Source organism: Chlorocebus sabaeus, chromosome 23, assembly GCF_047675955.1.
Source record: "Chlorocebus sabaeus isolate Y175 chromosome 23, mChlSab1.0.hap1, whole genome shotgun sequence".
Taxonomy (NCBI): domain Eukaryota; kingdom Metazoa; phylum Chordata; class Mammalia; order Primates; family Cercopithecidae; genus Chlorocebus; species Chlorocebus sabaeus.
Genome location: NC_132926.1, coordinates 10,431,266 through 10,448,363, shown reverse-complemented (window position 1 = coordinate 10,448,363; position 17,098 = coordinate 10,431,266). Strand labels below are relative to the sequence as shown.

Here is a 17,098-nt window from a genome sequence, read left to right as displayed (position 1 = left end):
CTCTCTAGTGGCTTTAAACAGAAACACAGAGGAAAATAATTCAGGGAAATGTAGCTCAGCTTGGGCAAGCTGACACTATGTGTCCACTCCCTAGAAACATGGTGGCTTAAAACATCTTTTTCATGGGAAGTCCAATCTGACTGAGTCCAGGAGCCCTCCATGTTATAGTTATACCATCTGGAGTTTGTGGTGTCCAGCATGCTGGGGAAGAGTGGGCATACAGGGGAGGCGCGTCAGTGAGTCACTGCCGAATCTCAGAAGTACATTCTTCCTGCTCATTGTTCATTGGTCAGTTCTTACACTCTTGGCCCTAGAAGCTGCAAGGGAGCCGGCACAATGTACTTTTCAAAACTTTATACCCCAAAAAAGGGAAATGAAGTAGGTAAGCATATTAGGTTGTCTCTACTACACAGGTATACTTAATCGTCATTTAGTAAATATTAGTAAAGCAATTTTGGTATGCTCCCCAGAAATTGAGAAAATGAATTTCTCCAGTGACAATATAAAAAAATAAAAAATAAAAATCATTGGCCGGGTGCGGTGGTTCATGTCTGTAATCCCAGCACTTTGGGAGGCTGAGGTGGGTGGATCACCTGAGGTCAGGAGTTCGAGACCAGCTGAGCCAACGTAGTGAAACCCTATCTCTACTAAAAATACAGAAAATTAGCTGGGCGTAATGGTGGGTACCTGTAATCCCAGCTACTTGGGAGGCTGAGGCAGGAGAATCACTTGAACCCGGGAGGTGGATGTTGCAGTGAGCCAAGACTGCACCATTGCACTCTAGCCTGGACAACAAGAGTGAAACTCCATCTCAAAATAAATAAATAAATAAATAAAAATCCTTCTACTAGTCAAGTGGTTTCTAGTACTTTGTTCCCAGCAAAATTGGAGGAGGATTGAATTGCGTTTTAATGATAAAAAAAATTTTTGCTGAGAGATTACTATGTAATTTTTGACACAATAACTTGGAAAGAATCCAAAAAAGTTGAGTAGCATTGCTATAAGACAACTTTCATTCATATACGAACAAGTCTTATAAATATTTATATGGTTTGGATCTCTGTCCTCACCCAAATGTCATGCTCAATTGTAATCCCCAATGTTGGAGGTAGGACCTGGTGGGAGGTATTGGATCATGGGGGTGGATTCTTCATGAATGGTTTAGCACTAACCCTTCGGTGATAGAGTTCTCTTGAGATCTGGTTGTTTAAGTGTGTGGCGCCTCCCCTCTCTCTTCCTCCTGCTGTGCTAGTGTAAGACACCTCCTCTCCCTTAGTCTTCTGCCATGACTGTTAAGTTTCCTGAGACCTTCCCGGAAGCTGAGCAAATGCCAGCATCATGCTTCCTGCACAGCCTGCAGAACGGATGAGCCCATTAAACTTCTTTTCTTTATAAATTACCCAGTTTCAGGTATTTTTTTATAGCAGTATGAGAATGGACTAATACAAGTACTAACATCTATAAAAATAAAACCTAAAAATAAAGTTGACGCAGAATTCCTTCTGTCTCATTCCAGCAACAAGTAATATTTATAAACAGATATGTAAACTTTTAAAAATTATTTATTGGCTGGGCGCGGTGGCTCACACCTGTAATCCTAGCACTTTGGGAGGCTGAGGTGGGCGGATTACCTGAGGTCAGGAGTTCGAGACCAACCAGGCCAACATGGTGAAACCCCATCTCTACTAAAAATACAAAAATTAGGCAGGCGTGGTGGCGCATGCCTGTAATCCCAGCTACTTAGGAGGCTGAGGCAGAAGAATTGCTTGAGCCCGAGAGATGGAGGTTGCAGTGAGCAGAGACTGTGCCACTGCACACCAGCCTTGGTGGCAGAGGGAGACTCTGTCTAAAAAAAAAAAAAGAAAAAAATTATTTATCAATGTAAAAGATGTAGCTCTAGTATAATTCTATGTCTATGTTTAATCATTGCCAAAATTTTAATTTTATTGCTTGCTGTATAGTATTTAATAATGATTATAACAACTTGATCCAGGAGGACTTTTTGGCTAACATTTAGAGGCTGTGATCACAGAAAATGAGAATTACAACACAAAAGAAAATTGTGGCCAGGCACAGTGGCAGGCGGATCACTTGAGGCCAGAAGTTCGAGACCAGCCTGGCTAGCATGGCGAAACCCTGTGTCTACTAAAAATACAAAAATTAACTGGATGTGGTGGCAGATGCCTGTAGTTCCAAGTTCCAGCTACTCCAGAGGCTGAGGCAGGAGAATCGCTTGAACCCAGGAGGCAGAGGTTGCAGTGAGTCAAGATCATGCCACCGCCCTTCAGCCAAGGCAAGAGAGCGAGACTCTAGCTCAAAAAAAAAAAAAAAAAAAAATGTTTCAGACATAATAAATAATAGGATATTTAAAAACAGGATAAAAATATTTGGGGAAAATGGAATGAAAATGTAAGTTCAGGGACAAAAAAAGAATGGTATGGCCGGGCGCGGTGGCTCAAGCCTGTAATCCCAGCACTTTGGGAGGCCGAGACGGGCAGATCACGAGGTCAGGAGATCGAGACCATCCTGGCTAACATGGTGAAACGCCGTCTCTACTAAAAATACAAAAAACTAGCCGGGCGAGGTGGCGGGCGCCTGTAGTCCCAGCTACTCGGGAGGCTGAGGCAGGAGAATGGCGTGAACCTGGGAGGCGGAGCTTGCAGTGAGCTGAGATCTGGCCACTGCACTCCAGCCTGGGCGACAGAGCGAGACTCCGTCTCAAAAAAAAAAAAAAGAATGGTATAAGATTTCCACCTGGCCAGGCACAGTGGCTCATGCCTGTAATCCCAGCACTTTGGGAGGCCAAGGCAGGTGGATCACCTGAAGTTAGGAGTTTGAGATCAGCCTGGCCAACATGTTGAAACCCCGCCTCTGCTAAAACTACAAAAAAGAGATTTCCACCTAAAGAACTTTTTATATCATTTTAAAAGAACAATGACAAAATTGCTACTACATTTAGATTTCATTGTGAAGATAATGGAACAATTTTATTTTTAAATGTCAATACTTATAAATATGCAGAATGTTATATTATTTTCAATGATTTAAATTTATGCTGAAACATTTTATATGTCAGTTTAAGAAATAAGGAATTACATAATTTTCTAATTTCTTCTGGGGGTACATAAACACAAAAGGTTAAAGATCACTACTCTAGAGCACTATGGTGACTACAGAAAGGGCCTGGTACTCTGAGGGCCAGAAGCTCAAGTTTGCCATGTCGAACAAGACTAAACATCTGCCAAGAATTTCTGGTCATAGATGTGAAAAAATTGGACTTGAAAAATACCTCCCCTCAGCTGGGTGCAGTGGCTCAAGCCTATAACCCCAGCACTTTGGGAGGCCGAGGTGGGTGGATCACCTGAGGTCAGGAGTTCGAGACCAGCCTGACCAACATGGAGAAACCCCATCTCTACTAAAAATACAAAAAATTAGCCGGGCATGGTGGTGCATGCTTGTAATCCCAGCTGCTTGGGGGACTGAGGCAAGAGAGTCACTTGAACCCAGGAGGCGGAGGTTGCGGTGAGCCGATCGCGCCATTGCACTCCAGCCTGGGTGACAACAGCAAAACTCCGTCTCAAAAAACAAAAACGTCCCCTCAATACTGACCAAAGACATACCAGTTAAAATAACCATCAGATAGCCAATCTATTTGTCCCACTCTCTACTCAGGTAGCTCCATGCTACTAAAGGGCTTTTAACAATCTGACTTCAATACACCTTTCTTGTTTTTGTTTGTTTGTTTGTTTTTTGTTTGTTTTGAGACAGAATCTCAACCTGTGGCTCAGGCTGGAGTGAAGTGGCATGATCTCGGCTCACTGCAACTTCAGCCTCCCAGGTTCAAGCGATTCTCCTGCTTCAGCCTCCCAAGTAGATGGGATTACAGGCACATGCCACCATGCCTGGCTAATTTTTGTATTTTTAGTAAAGATGGGGTTTCACCACATTGGCCAAAGTGGTCTCAAACTCCTGACCTCAGGTGATCCGCCTGCCTCGGTCTCCCAAACTGCTGGGATCACAGGTGTGAGCCACGATGCCCCGCCTCAATATACCTTTCTAATCTCATTTTCTGCTACCTTCTCCCACTTCATGTTCTGGCTGCTCATATTTTTCTAAACAGATCACTGTCCCTCACAGCTCACGCCTTCATGCTTGCTTGCCACTCTCTCAGGCAGTGCAGAATTCAGCAATCATGGTGTGAACTGTTTGGGCTAGAGCCTATCCCAGGCCTTTCTGTAGGCTCTAAACAGCATGGAGAACTCCAAGGACAGTCATGCGCTGCATAATAGCATTTCGGTCCACAATGGACCACATACACAACAGTGGTCCCATAAGATTATAATGGAGCTGAAAAACTCCTATTACCTAGTGACATTGTAACATCATAGTGCAATCCATTAGTCACATGTTTGTGGCGATGCTGATATAAACAGACATACTGCCCTGCCGGTCAAATGAAAGCATTGCACATACAATTTTATATAGTACATAATATTTGATAGTGATAACAAATGACTCTTACTGGTTTATATATTTACTATATATATGTATATATACTTTTTTTTTTCTTTTCTTTTTCTTTTCTTTTTGTTTTTAAGATGGAGTCTTGCTCTTTGCCCAGGTTGGAGTGTGATAGTATGATCTTGGCTCACTGCAGCCTGTGCCTCCCAGGTTCAAGCGATTCTCCTGCCTCAGCCTCTCAAGTAGCTGGGATTACAGGTGCGTGCCACCACACCCGGCTAATTTTTGTATTTTTGGTAGAGTCAGGGTTTCACCATGTTGGCCAGGCTGATCTCGAACTCCTGATGTCAAGTGATCCGCCCACCTTTGCCCTCCAAAGTGCTAGGATTACAGGTGTGAGCCACTGCACCCGGCCTTTTATAATTTTTTATTTTATTTTATTTTATTTTTTTTTATTTATTTATTTATTTTTGAGACGGAGTCTTGCTCGTCGCCTAGGCTGGAGTGCGGTGGCGCAATCTTAGCTCACTGCAGGCTCCGCCCCCTGGGTTCATGCCATTCTCCTGCCTCAGCCTCCTGAGTAGCTGGGACTACAGGCCCCTGCCACCGCACCCAGCTAATTTTTTGTGTTTTTCAGTAGAGACGGGGTTTCACCGTGTTAGCCAGGATGGTCTCAATCTCTCGACCTCGTGATCCGCCTGCCTCAGCCTCCCAAGGTGCTGGGATTACAGGCGTGAGCCACCGCACCCGGCCCTTTTATCATTATTTTAGAGTGTACTACTTATTAACAAAAAAAAGTTAACTGTAAAACAGTCTCAGGCAGGTCCTTCAGGATGTATTCCAGAAGAAAGCATTGTTATCTTAGGACATGACAGCTCCATGCATGCTATTGCTCCTGAAGACCTTCCAGTGGTACAAGATATGGAAATTGGAAAACAATGATATTGATGATCCTGACCCTGTGTGGGCCTCAACTAATGTGTGTGTTTGTGTCTTACTTTTTAACAAAAAATATGTGAAAAGTAAAAACAAAGACAAAAAATTTTTTAAATAGAACAAAGCTTATAGAATAAGGATATAAAGAAAGAAAATGTTTTTGTGCAGCTATACCATGTGTTTATGTTTTAAGCTAAGTGTTATTACAAAAGTCAAAAAGATTTTAAAAATTAAAAAGTTTACAAAGCAAAAAAATTTACAGTTAAGGTTCAGTTAATTTATTATTGAGAAAGAAAAATAAATTTAGTGTAGCTTAAGTATACAGTGTTTATAAAGTTTGTGAAAATAAAGCTTTAAAGTTGTTGGATCTTTAAAAATATTTTAAGTCGCCAGGCGCGGTGGCTGATGCCTGCAGTCCCAGCATTTTGGAGGCCGAGGTGGGCAGATCACGAGGTCCAGAGATCGAGACCATTGTGGCCAACATGGTGAAACCCTGCCTCTACTGAAAATACACAAATTAGCTGGGCGTGGTGGCACCTGTCTGTAGTCCCAGCTACTCGGGAGGCTGAGGCAAGAGAATCCTTTGAACTTGGGAGACGAAGGTTGCAGTGAGCCAAGATCGCACCACCTGCACTCCAGCCTGGCAAAAGAGCGAGACTCCATCTCAAAAATGTGTGTGTGTGTGTGTGTGTGTGTGTGTGTGTGTGTGTGTATTTTAAGTCTTGGCTGGGCGCAGTGGCTCACACCTGTAATCCCAGCACTTTGGGAGGCCGAAGTGGGCGAATCACTTGTGGTCAGAAGTTCAAGACCAGCTTGGCCAACATGTTGAAACCCTGTATCTACTAAAAATACAAAAATTACCTGGGCATGGTGGCACACGCCTGTAGTCCCAGCTACTTGGGAGGCTGAAGCAGGAAAATTGCTGAAATCCAGGAGGCAGAGGGTTGCAGTGAGCCAAAATCGCACTACTACACTCCAGTCTGGGAGACAGAGCAAGACTCTGTCTCACAAAAATAAATAAATAAATAAGTCTTGAAAGACATTTGCCAATGATCTGAGTCATGTAATATATAGTTGCAATTTTTGATTTTTAGATTATAGATTGACTTTATTCTTGTTTTGTGAATGACTGAGAGAGACTAGACACCAGATTTTTCTTTTAACTATTGATATTTATTATAGATTAATTGTCTCTTTTATGGTCCTATATCTAACTTACTTCAGATGGCACAAATGACCCCATGACTGTTAGATCTTCAGTGTAAGATGTTCTATATACCTTCCCTCTCCACACAAAAAAAGTCCACCTTGACTAATCAAATCGTTATAATTATAGTAGTTTACAGTAATGTCTTATAGTGTACAGTAATGTATACTACCAGGCCTCCATATTCAGTCACCCCTCACTCTTGACTCACCCAGAGCAACTTCCAGTTCTGCAAGCTTCATTCATGGTAAGTGAGCTATGCTGGTGTACCATTTTTTATCTTTCATACGGTATTTTTACTGTACCTTCTCTATGTGTAGATATACAAATTCTTACCATTGTGTTACAATTACCTACACTATTCAGGACAGTAACATGCTGTACAGGTTTGTAGCCTAGCAACTATAGGCTGTACCACAGAGGTTTCTTATCTTTTGGCTTCCCTGGGCCACACATGAAATACACTAACACTAACAATAGCTAATGAGCTTAAAAAAAAAAGAAAGAAAGAAAGAAAAAAGAAAAGAAAATCACCAGGAAATCTCATACTGTTTTTTAAGTTTATGAATTTGTGTTGGGCAGCTTTCAAAGCTGTCCTGGGCCACATGCAGCCTGCAGGCCACAGGTTGGACAAGCTTGCTGTACCACGTCATCTAGTTATGTAGTAGGCAATACCATCGAGGTTTGTGTAAGTGCACTCTATGATGTTCATACAATGATGAAATTCCCAAATGATGTGCATCTCAGAATGTATTCCTGTCATTAAGTGACACATAACTGTACTGATAAATTTATCCTAAGGAATATCGTAAGTATTTCTAAATATCCTATTCTGAAGAAACAAGGTAGTGGAAAGTCGGCAAAAGGAGGACGTGGTCTGGAGATTTTTTTTTTTTTTTTTTTTTTGAGACGGAGTCTTGCTCTGTTGCCCAGGCTGGAGTACAGTGGCCGGATCTCAGCTCACTGCAAGCTCCGCCTCCCGGGTTTACACCATTCTCCTGCCTCAGCCTCCCGAGTAGCTGGGACTACAGGTACCTGCCACCTTGTCCGGCTAGTTTTTTTGTATTTTTTAGTAGAGACGGGGTTTCACTGTGTTAGCCAGGATGGTCTCGATCTCCTGACCTCGTGATCCGCCCGTCTTGGCCTCCCAAAGTGCTGCGATTACAGGCTTGAGCCACCGCGCCCGGCTGGAGATTTCTTGACGAACTAGATTCTAGCTCCTAAAACACGGAATTTATGTGACTAAGGTTTCAGATATTAATCCCAATGGATTTTGTTTGTATATTCAGGTATGGCTTTGTGCTGATGGCCTTATTCTGCTTTTCCCCCATCTGAATGGGAGTCATTTGCCTGCCTTCTGCCTTTTTTTCTCTCTGTACTCCAAGAGCTTTGTAACCAGTAGGGGCTCAGAATGACCGAACTTGGAGCAAAGTACATGTACAAGGAGTCTTGTCTATGTAGCAGAATGTTAAAATGAGACTCTTTCAATCCTGAGTGTCAGCTGTGGCACCAAAGCCGAAAACAATAGAACCATTTTAATGCAAAGCCTTAGATCAAGTTGGAAGACCAACAACCTTCCAAAGAAGGATGTGAAAACACCAGTTCTGCCAGCTAATCAGCTCATCACCCACTTTGAGAGTGCACAGGAGAGGCTTGGAGACTGATTGCAGAGATGGGAGAGGATTTAGAGAATTCTTCCCAGTGCTGCCCATATGTGCTTCAAGGGGCCTCCAGAGAACCACTCTGAGATACTGATGTATGTCCCCTAGAGTTTGGGGAACATAGGGACTGGTTCTTCATTCATGTCTGAAAAAGTAAGTCTGTTACACAAAAGGGGCCCAGTCCAGACCCCAAGAGAGGGTTCTTGGATCTTGTGCAAGAAAGGATTTGGGCAAGTTCTTAAAATGAAAGCAAGCTTATTAGAGGAGTAAAGAAACAGAAGAATGACTGTTCCATAGACAGAGCAGAGTATGAGGTGCTTGACTAAGTACCTCATACAGAGTATGAGGTGCTTGACTAAGTACCTCATATTATAGTTAATTTTTGATTATATGTTAAATAAGGAGTGGATTATTCAGGAAAGGGACAGGGATTCCCTGGAATCGAGGGTTCCTCCCACTTTTTTTTTTCAAGACGGAGTTTCGCTCTTGTTGCCCAGGCTGGAGTGCAATGGCATGATCTCGGCTCACCACAACCTGTGCCTCCTGGGTTCAAGCGATTCTCCTGCCTCAGCCTCCAGAGTAGCTGGGATTACAGGCGTGTACCACCACGCCTGGCTGATTTTGTATTTTTAGTAGAGACAGGGTTTCTCCATGTTGGTCAGGCTGGTCTCAACTCCCAACCTCAGGTGATCTGCCTGCCTCAGCCTCCCAAAGTGTTGGGATTACAGGTGTGAGCCACCATGCCCAGCCCCTCCCACTTTTAGACCATATAGGGTAATTTCTGGATGTTACCATGGCATTTGTAAACTGTCATGGTACTGGTAGGAGTGTCTTTCAGCATGCTAATGCATAATAATTTGTGTATAATGAGCAGTGAGGATGACTGGAGTTTGCTTTCGTCACCATGTTGGATTTGGCAGGTCTTGGCCAGCTTCATCATTGCATCCTATGTATCAGCAGGGTCTTCATGACCTGTATCTTGCCCTGCTGACCTCCTGTCTCATCCTGTGACTAAGAATGCCTCACCTCCTAGGAATGCAACACAGCAGGTCTCATCTTTATTTTAGCCATCCCCTATTCAAGATGGAGTCATTCTGGTTCGAACACCTCTGACAAGTCTGTGGGCCAAAGGCTGAGTGAGAACATTGTGTGACATGAGAGGAAAAGGACGTATCCTGGGAAGGCCTGGACTTCCAAGTTTCTGAGGGACAAAGATGCATGTTTTGTGTAGACCAGTTATGGATTCCACAACAAGACCGTCTTAAAATAGTGACTGACCAAGAGGATCACATGGAGGGGCAAGGTGATCCAAACAAGTGTTCCCCGAGGTGTACAAGGGGAAGAGGCTTCAGTCAGCTATCCAGAGGAGGTGTCTTTTCTCTCCAGGAACAATAGCAACCCCCAAAAGTGTTCTATAAGAGAAGATACCGGCATTTGACATGAAACAACTAAAAGATAAAGATGCCAGATTATAACTGGTCAAGTCAAGACATTTTCTTCCCTGCCTGAGGTTGGGTTCCCCAGAAGCAGACTGTGAGATGAGGATATTGTACAAGGGCTTCAGTGCTCCCAGGAGAAACCCACAGGGTGAGGGGGGAAGCCAGAAAGGAAAGGGGAAAAAGCTAAGAAGAATTGCAGTCTCGGGCAGAATTCCACAAAGGGGAGCTTGAGCCTGATCCTGCGTGGGTGCTCCAGAATGGAAGTTTGGCCTGAATCAAGATTGGTCAGTCAATTCCCAGGCAGTTCTGGCCCTCTGTGCCTTCAGGCAACCTCCAAATGGAGAGTAAAGTCTTTCCGGGCTGGGCACGGTGGCTCACACCTGTAATCCCAGCACTTTGGGAGGCCGAGGCAGGCAGATCACCTGGGGTTAGGAGTTCAAGACCAGCCAACATGGGGAAACCCATCTCTACTAAAAATACAAAAATTAGGCTGGACATGGTGGCTAACGCCTGTAATTCCAACACTTTGGGAAGCTGAGGCAGGCGGATCATGAGGTCAGGAAATCAAGACCATCCTGGTCAACACGATGAAACCCCGTCTCTACAAAAAAAAATACAAAAAATTAGCTGAGTGTGGTGGCGGGTGCCTTAGTCCCAGCTACCGGGAGCCTGAGGCAGGAGAATGGCATGAACCTGGGAGGCGGAGCTTGCAGTGAGCCGAGATCGCGCCACTGCACTCCAACCTGGGCGACAGAACGAGACTCTGTCTCAAAAATAATAATAATAGGCCGGGCGCGGTGGCTCATGCCTGTAATCCCAGCACTTTGGGAGGCTGAGGCGGGTGGATCACAAGGTCAGGAGATCGAGACCATCCTGGCTAACTCGGTGAAACCCCGTCTCTACTAAAAATACAAAAAACTAGCCGAGCATGGTGGCTGGCGCCTGTAGCCCCAGCTACTCGGGAGGCTGAGGCAGGAGAATGGCGGGAACCCGGGAGGCGGAGCTTGCAGTGAGCGGAGGAGATCGCGCCACTTGCACTCCAGCCTGGGCGAGAGCGAGACTCCGTCTCAAAAAAACAAAAAAACAAAAAATAAATTAATTAATTAATTAATAATAATAATAATAATACAAAAATTAGCCAGGCATGGTGGCAGGTGCCTGTAATCTCAGCTACTCAGGAGGCCGAGGCAGGAGAATCACTTAAACCTGGGAAGCGGAGGTTGCAGTGAGCCAAGATTATGCCACTTCACTCCAACCTGACTGACAGAGCAAGACTCCGTCTCAAAAAAAAAAAAAAAAGAGTAAAATTTTCCCTTGGTATCTGCGGAATGGTTCCAGGATCCCCACAGATACTAAAACCCTCAAATGCTCAAGTCCCTTATATAAAAGGGCATAGTATTTACATATAACCTATGCACATCCCCCATACACTTTAAATCATCTGCAGATTACCTATGCTGTGACACCTAGTACAATGTAAATGCTATGTAAAATTGATTGAGAGCTGTCTTAGATACTTTTAGGTTCATATTACAAAAGAGATTTCATCAAAAAGACCAAAGCCCATGTCCTCATCAGACTCCTCAGATGCTCTTTTCTTTAGTTCTCAGCAGTGGTGGAGGGGGCAGGACTTCCTACAACTGCAGTACCACCTCCTAGCGCAGATCCTCCAGCCCCTGCATTGCAGATGAGGCTCCCGATGTTGACATTGGCCTGGGCCTTTGCCAACAAGCCAGGCCAAAAATGTTCCACGTTTACACCAGCTGCTTTCCTGAGCGCCTTGGTCTTATTCTCTGTGACGGTCACCTCATCATCATTGTGCAGCATGAGGTCCAGGTAGATGATGCAGCTCAGCTTGGAGACAGAAGCCATAATGCCACAAGTGTGGGGTGGGCCCTGCTGGCACATTGCTGGTCACCGGATGAAGTGAGGGCCTCACCCCAACACAGCCTAGCTTCCTCAGAAGGACTGAGCACCTTGGCCACAGCTGGAGAAAGGAGGTGTTTGTTTTGTTTTGTTTTGTGTTTTGTTTTGTTTTTTGAGACAGAGTTTCACTCTTGTCGCCCAGGCTGGAGTGCAATGGCACGATCTCCACTCGTCACAACCTTCACCTCCCAGGTTCAAGCGATTCTCCTACTTCAGCCTCCCAAGTAGCTGAGATTACAGGCATGCGCCACCATGCCAGCTAATTTTTTGTATTTTTAGTAGAGACAGGGTTTCTCCGTGTTGGTCAGGCTGGTTTCGAATTCCCCACCTCAGGTGATCCACCCACCTCAGCCTTCCAAAGTGCTAGAATTACAGGCATGAGCCACCGCGCCGGGCCAGGAGGTGTATTTTTTAATTTGTATTTTTTATTGTTGTATTGTTGCTGTTGGCAGTATTTTTTATGTGTGGGTAGAGGCAGATCCTGAGGATGCAGAGGGCTGACTGTAGTTGGTATGGGACATTAGAAAGGAGAGCACCTGAGGCCAGGTGCGGTGGCTCAGGCCTGTAATCCCAACACTTTGGGAGGCCGAGGCGGGTGGATCATGAGGTCAGGGGATCGAGACCATCCTAGCTAACATGGTGAAATCCCGTCTCTTCTAAAAATACCCAAAAAAATCAGCCGAGTTTGGTGGTGGGCACCTGTAGTCCCAGCTACTCGGGAGGCTGAGGCAGGAGAATAGCGTTAACCTGAGAGGCAGAGCTTACAGTGAGCCGAGATCACACCACTGTACTCCAGCCTGGGCGACAGAGCAAGACTCCATCTCAAAAAAAAAAAAAAAAAAAAAAAAAAAAAAAAGAAGAGCCCCTGAAAGCCAGGAAGGAGGAATTTATAAACAGGGATCTGGGTGGAACATTAACAGTGTCTGTTACAGATCATGCCATGCACTGCTCAGATTTCCTCACATCAGGTCTCCTCACATCTTACATTAACTTCATTCTGTCACAATTTCTAGCACAAAACTTAGAGGAGGAGGATAGAGGGATGAGCTTCAGCCCTGGCTGCTGCAGTGATCTCAGGCTATACATAATCATATTCATCATCTTCCTCTCTGAGTGTTCTAGGTTCCTCACACCCTTGACTTAACACTTCCGCTATTCTTGATGGCTTGTCTTATAGGATGTCCCACACCTTCATCTTGAGGGATGTGAGGCTTAGGGTCCTCATGCCCTTATCCAGGTGGGACTGCTGTAATTGGCCATTCACCATTACAACCATCATGGGAGCCAGGTGCAATGACTGACACCTACAATCATAGTACTTTTGGAGGCCGAGGTGGGAACCCAGAAGTTTGAGACCAGCCTAGGCAATATGATGAGACCTGCTCCCTACAAAAAAATTTTAAAATTAGCTGGGTGTGTGCCTATAGTCCTAGCTACTTGGGAGAGTGAAGTGGGAGGATCGCTTGAGCCCAAGAGTTTGAGGCTGCAGTGAGTTATGAATGAGTAATGATTGCACAATTCCAGCCTGGGCAACAGAGTGAGACCCTGTCTCTTAAAAAACAGACAAAACCGGCCGGGCGCAGTGGCTCAAGCCTGTAATCCCAGCACTTTGGGAAGCCGAGACGGGCGGATCACAAGGTCAGGAGATCGAGACCATCCTGGCTAACAGGGTGAAACCCCCATCTCTACTAAAAAATACAAAAAACTAGCCGGGCGACATGGCGGGCGCTTGTAGTCCCAGCTACTCGGGAGGCTGAGGCAGGAGAATGGCGTGAACCTGGGAGGCGGAGCTTGCAGTGAGCTGAGATCCGGCCACTGCACTTCAGCCTGGGCGGCAGAGCGAGACTCCGTCTCAAAAAAAAAAAAAAAAAAAAAAAAACAGACAAAACCGCCGTGGGAGTACTAGGCTCACGAGGGCTAGTACCACTAAGGGAACATACCTTTACCTCAGTCCCAGCCTCACTCATAGCCCCTCTTCAGCTTTCATAACGATGTATCTCATCCACCTGGGCTTCTCTGTGAGAACCTTCTGTTCTATTTCTGCCTCATTTCCCTTCGGCAGTCTCCATGTCTGTATTGATTTCCCATCACTACTGCAACAAATTACCTAGAACTTGGTGGCTTAAAACAACAGAAATTGGCCGGGTGCAGTGGCTCACGTCTGTAATCCCAGCACTTTGGGAGGCCTAGGTGGGCAGGTACCTGAGCTCAGGAGTTCGAGACCAGCCTGGCCAACATAATGAAAACCCATCTCTACTAAAAATAACCAAAAATTAGTTAGACATGGTGGCACATGCCTGTAATCCCAGCTACTCGGGAGGCTGAGGCAGGAGAATCGCTTGAACCCAGGAGGCAGAGGATGCAGTGAGCCAAGATCTTACCACTGCACTCAAGCCTGGGTGACACAGTGAGACTCCATTTCAAAAAACAACAGCCGAAATGTACCATCTGGAGACCAGAAGTCTGAAATCAAGGTGTGGGAAGGGCCATACACCCTCCAAGGGTTCTAAATGAGAGTGCTTGCATCTTTTTTTTTTTTTCTTTTTTGAGATGGAAACTCACTTTGTCAACCAGGCTGGAGTGCAGTCGGGCGATTTCAGCTCAGTGGAACCTCCACCTTCCGGGTTCAGGCAGTTCTCCTGTCTCAGCCTCCCAAGTAGCTAGAACTACACGCGTGCACACCACACCTGGCTAATTTTTGTATTTTTAGTACACAGATGGGAGTTTCACTATGTTGGCCAGGCTGGTCTCAAACTCCTGGCCTCAGATGATCCACCTGCCTCAGCCTCCAAAAGTACTGGGATTACGGGTGTGAGCCACCACGCCCGCCCTTCTTTTCTTTTTTAAAATTGTGATAAAATACATATAACATTTATCATTTTAACCATTTTCAATGTACAGCTCAGTGGCATTAAGTATATTCACATTGTTGTGCAGCCATCACCACCACCCATCTCCAACAGTTTCTTCATTTTCCCAAACAGAAACTTGGTGCCCATCAAACAATAACTCCCCGTTTCCCTCTCCATCCCCTACCCGCTCCCAACTTTTAGCAAGTACCATTCTGTCTCTATGAATTTGACTACTCTAGGTATCTCATTAAGTGGAATCATACATCATTTGTCCTTTTGTGACTGGCTTATGTCATGTAGTATAATATCCTCACCGTCCATTCATGTTGTAGCATGTTTGAGGCAGGGTCTCACTCTGTTGCCCAGACTGGAGTGCAGTGGTGCAATCTCAGCTCACTGCAACCTCCACCTCCTGGGCTCAAGCGATCCTCCCAGTTTAGCCTCCCAAGTAGCTGGGACTACCATCACACCCCACCACATCCAGCTAATTTTTGTAGAGATGGGATTTCACCATGTTGCCCAGGCTGGTCTTGAACTCCCAGGCTCAAGCCACCCACCTCAGCCTCCCAAAGTGCTGGGATTACAGGTGTGAGGCACTACACCTGGCCAGAATTTCCTTTCTTCTTAAAGACTGAACAATATTTCATTGGATTGACCTGCCACATTTTGTTTGTTATCCATCAACGGACACTCAGGTTGCTTGCCACTTTTGGCTATCGTGAATAATGCTGCAATGAACATGGGTGTACAAATATCTCTTTGAATCCCTACTTCCAAGAGAATCACTTGAACCCAAGAAGTTCAAGGAGATTGCTGTGAGGTGAGATCGTGCCACTGCACTCCAACCAGGGCAACAGAGCGAGACTCCATCTCAAAAAAAAAAAAAAAAGAATTAACATTGTAACATTTCACCTAAAACATAGACACCCTGCAACTATATGTATCCATTTATCCTTTCCCATCTCTTATGCCATAGATGTCATACGTATTATATCTACATACATTATATAACTCAGAAGGCAAAGTTATACTTTTTGCTTTAAATAGTCTTTTATATTTACCCAGTTGTTAACCATTTTCAATGCCCTATTCTTTCCTGAATATCCGATTTTCCATCTGATGTCATTTCCTTTCATCCTGAAGAACTTCCTGTAGCATTTTTGTGCAAGGCATTACTGCTGTCAATGAATTCTTTTGTTTTTCTTTTATATGAAACTGTCTTTTATTTTGTTATCCTTCTTGAAGGATACTTTCGCTGGATTTCGAAGTTTTTCTTTCAACACTTTATAGATGATGGTCTTCTGTTGTATTCATTTCCTGGGCTACCATAAGAAATTACTACAGGCCGGGCGTGGTGGCTCATGCCTGTAATCCCAGCACTTTGGGAGGCCAAGGCATGTGGATCATGAGGTCAAGAGTTCAAGGCCAGCCTGGTCAAGATGGTGAAACCCCGTCTCTACTAAAATTACAAAAATTTAGCCCGGCGTGGTGATGGGCTCCTGTAATCCCAGCTACTCGGGAGGCTGAGGCAGAGAATTGCTTGAACCTGGGAGGCGGAGGTTGCAGTGAACCGAGATCATGCCACTGCACTCCAGCCTGGGCGACAGAGCAAGACTCCATCTCAAATAAAAAAAGAAATCACCACAAACTTGGTGACTTAGAAAAACATAAATTTATTCTCCCACAGTTCTAGAGACCAGAAGTTTAAAACCTAGGCCAGGTGCAGTGACTCATGCTTGTAATCTCAGCACCAAGGCCTTGTAATTCCAGGCCGAGGCAGGCAGATCCTTGCACCCAGGAGTTTGAGACCACCCTGGCCAACATGGCGAAACCCTGGCTCTACCAAAAATACAAAAAGTTACCCGGGTGTGACGACATGTGCCTGTGTTTCCAGCTACTCAGGAGGCTGAGGTGGTAGGATCACTTGAGCCGGGGAGGCGGAGGTTGCAGTGAGCCAAGATTGCACCACTGCAACCAGCCTGGGTGAGAGAGTGAGACCCCATCTCAAACAAAAAGCGCAGGTAAGGCCACACTCTGTCCAGAAGCTCTAGGGAAGAACCCTTTCTTGCCTTTTCAGCTTCTGGTGGCTCTGGACATTCCCTGGTTTTTGGCTTCATAAGTCTAACCTCTGCCTCCTTCACACAGCCTTCTGTTTTGTGTCTGTGTCTTCTCCCTTAAGCCTTGGTGTTTCTCCTTTTACCTATAAGTATACTTGTCATGGGAGCTAGGGCCTGACTGGTTCATCCAGAATGCTTTCATCTCAAGATCTTTAACTCAAAATCAAACCTGCAAAGAACTTTTTCCAAATAAAGTCATACTCACAGCTACCAGGGTTATGATTTCATTGTATCTTTTCAGGGAGGGGTCACTATTCAACCTATTACATGTCTTCTGGCCTGTATTCTTTTTTTTTTTTTGAGATGGAGTCTCACACTTTCACCCTAACTGGTGTGCAGTGGCACGATCTCGGCTCACTGCAACCTCCGCCTCCTGGATTCAAGCGATTCTCCTGCCTCAGCCTCCTGAGTAGCTAGGATTACAGGTGCCCGCCACCACACCCAGCTAATGTTTTGTATTTTCAGTAGAGATGGAGTTTTACTTTGTTGGCCAGGCTGT

General features: G+C 45.1%; 1 pseudogene; it reads right to left on the bottom strand.

The window, feature by feature from the left end:
• Positions 1-11,200: 11,200 nt before the first annotated feature.
• Positions 11,201-11,715, bottom strand: LOC103244972 (large ribosomal subunit protein P1 pseudogene; annotated as a pseudogene).
• Between the last annotated feature and the right edge of the window lie 5,383 nt (positions 11,716-17,098).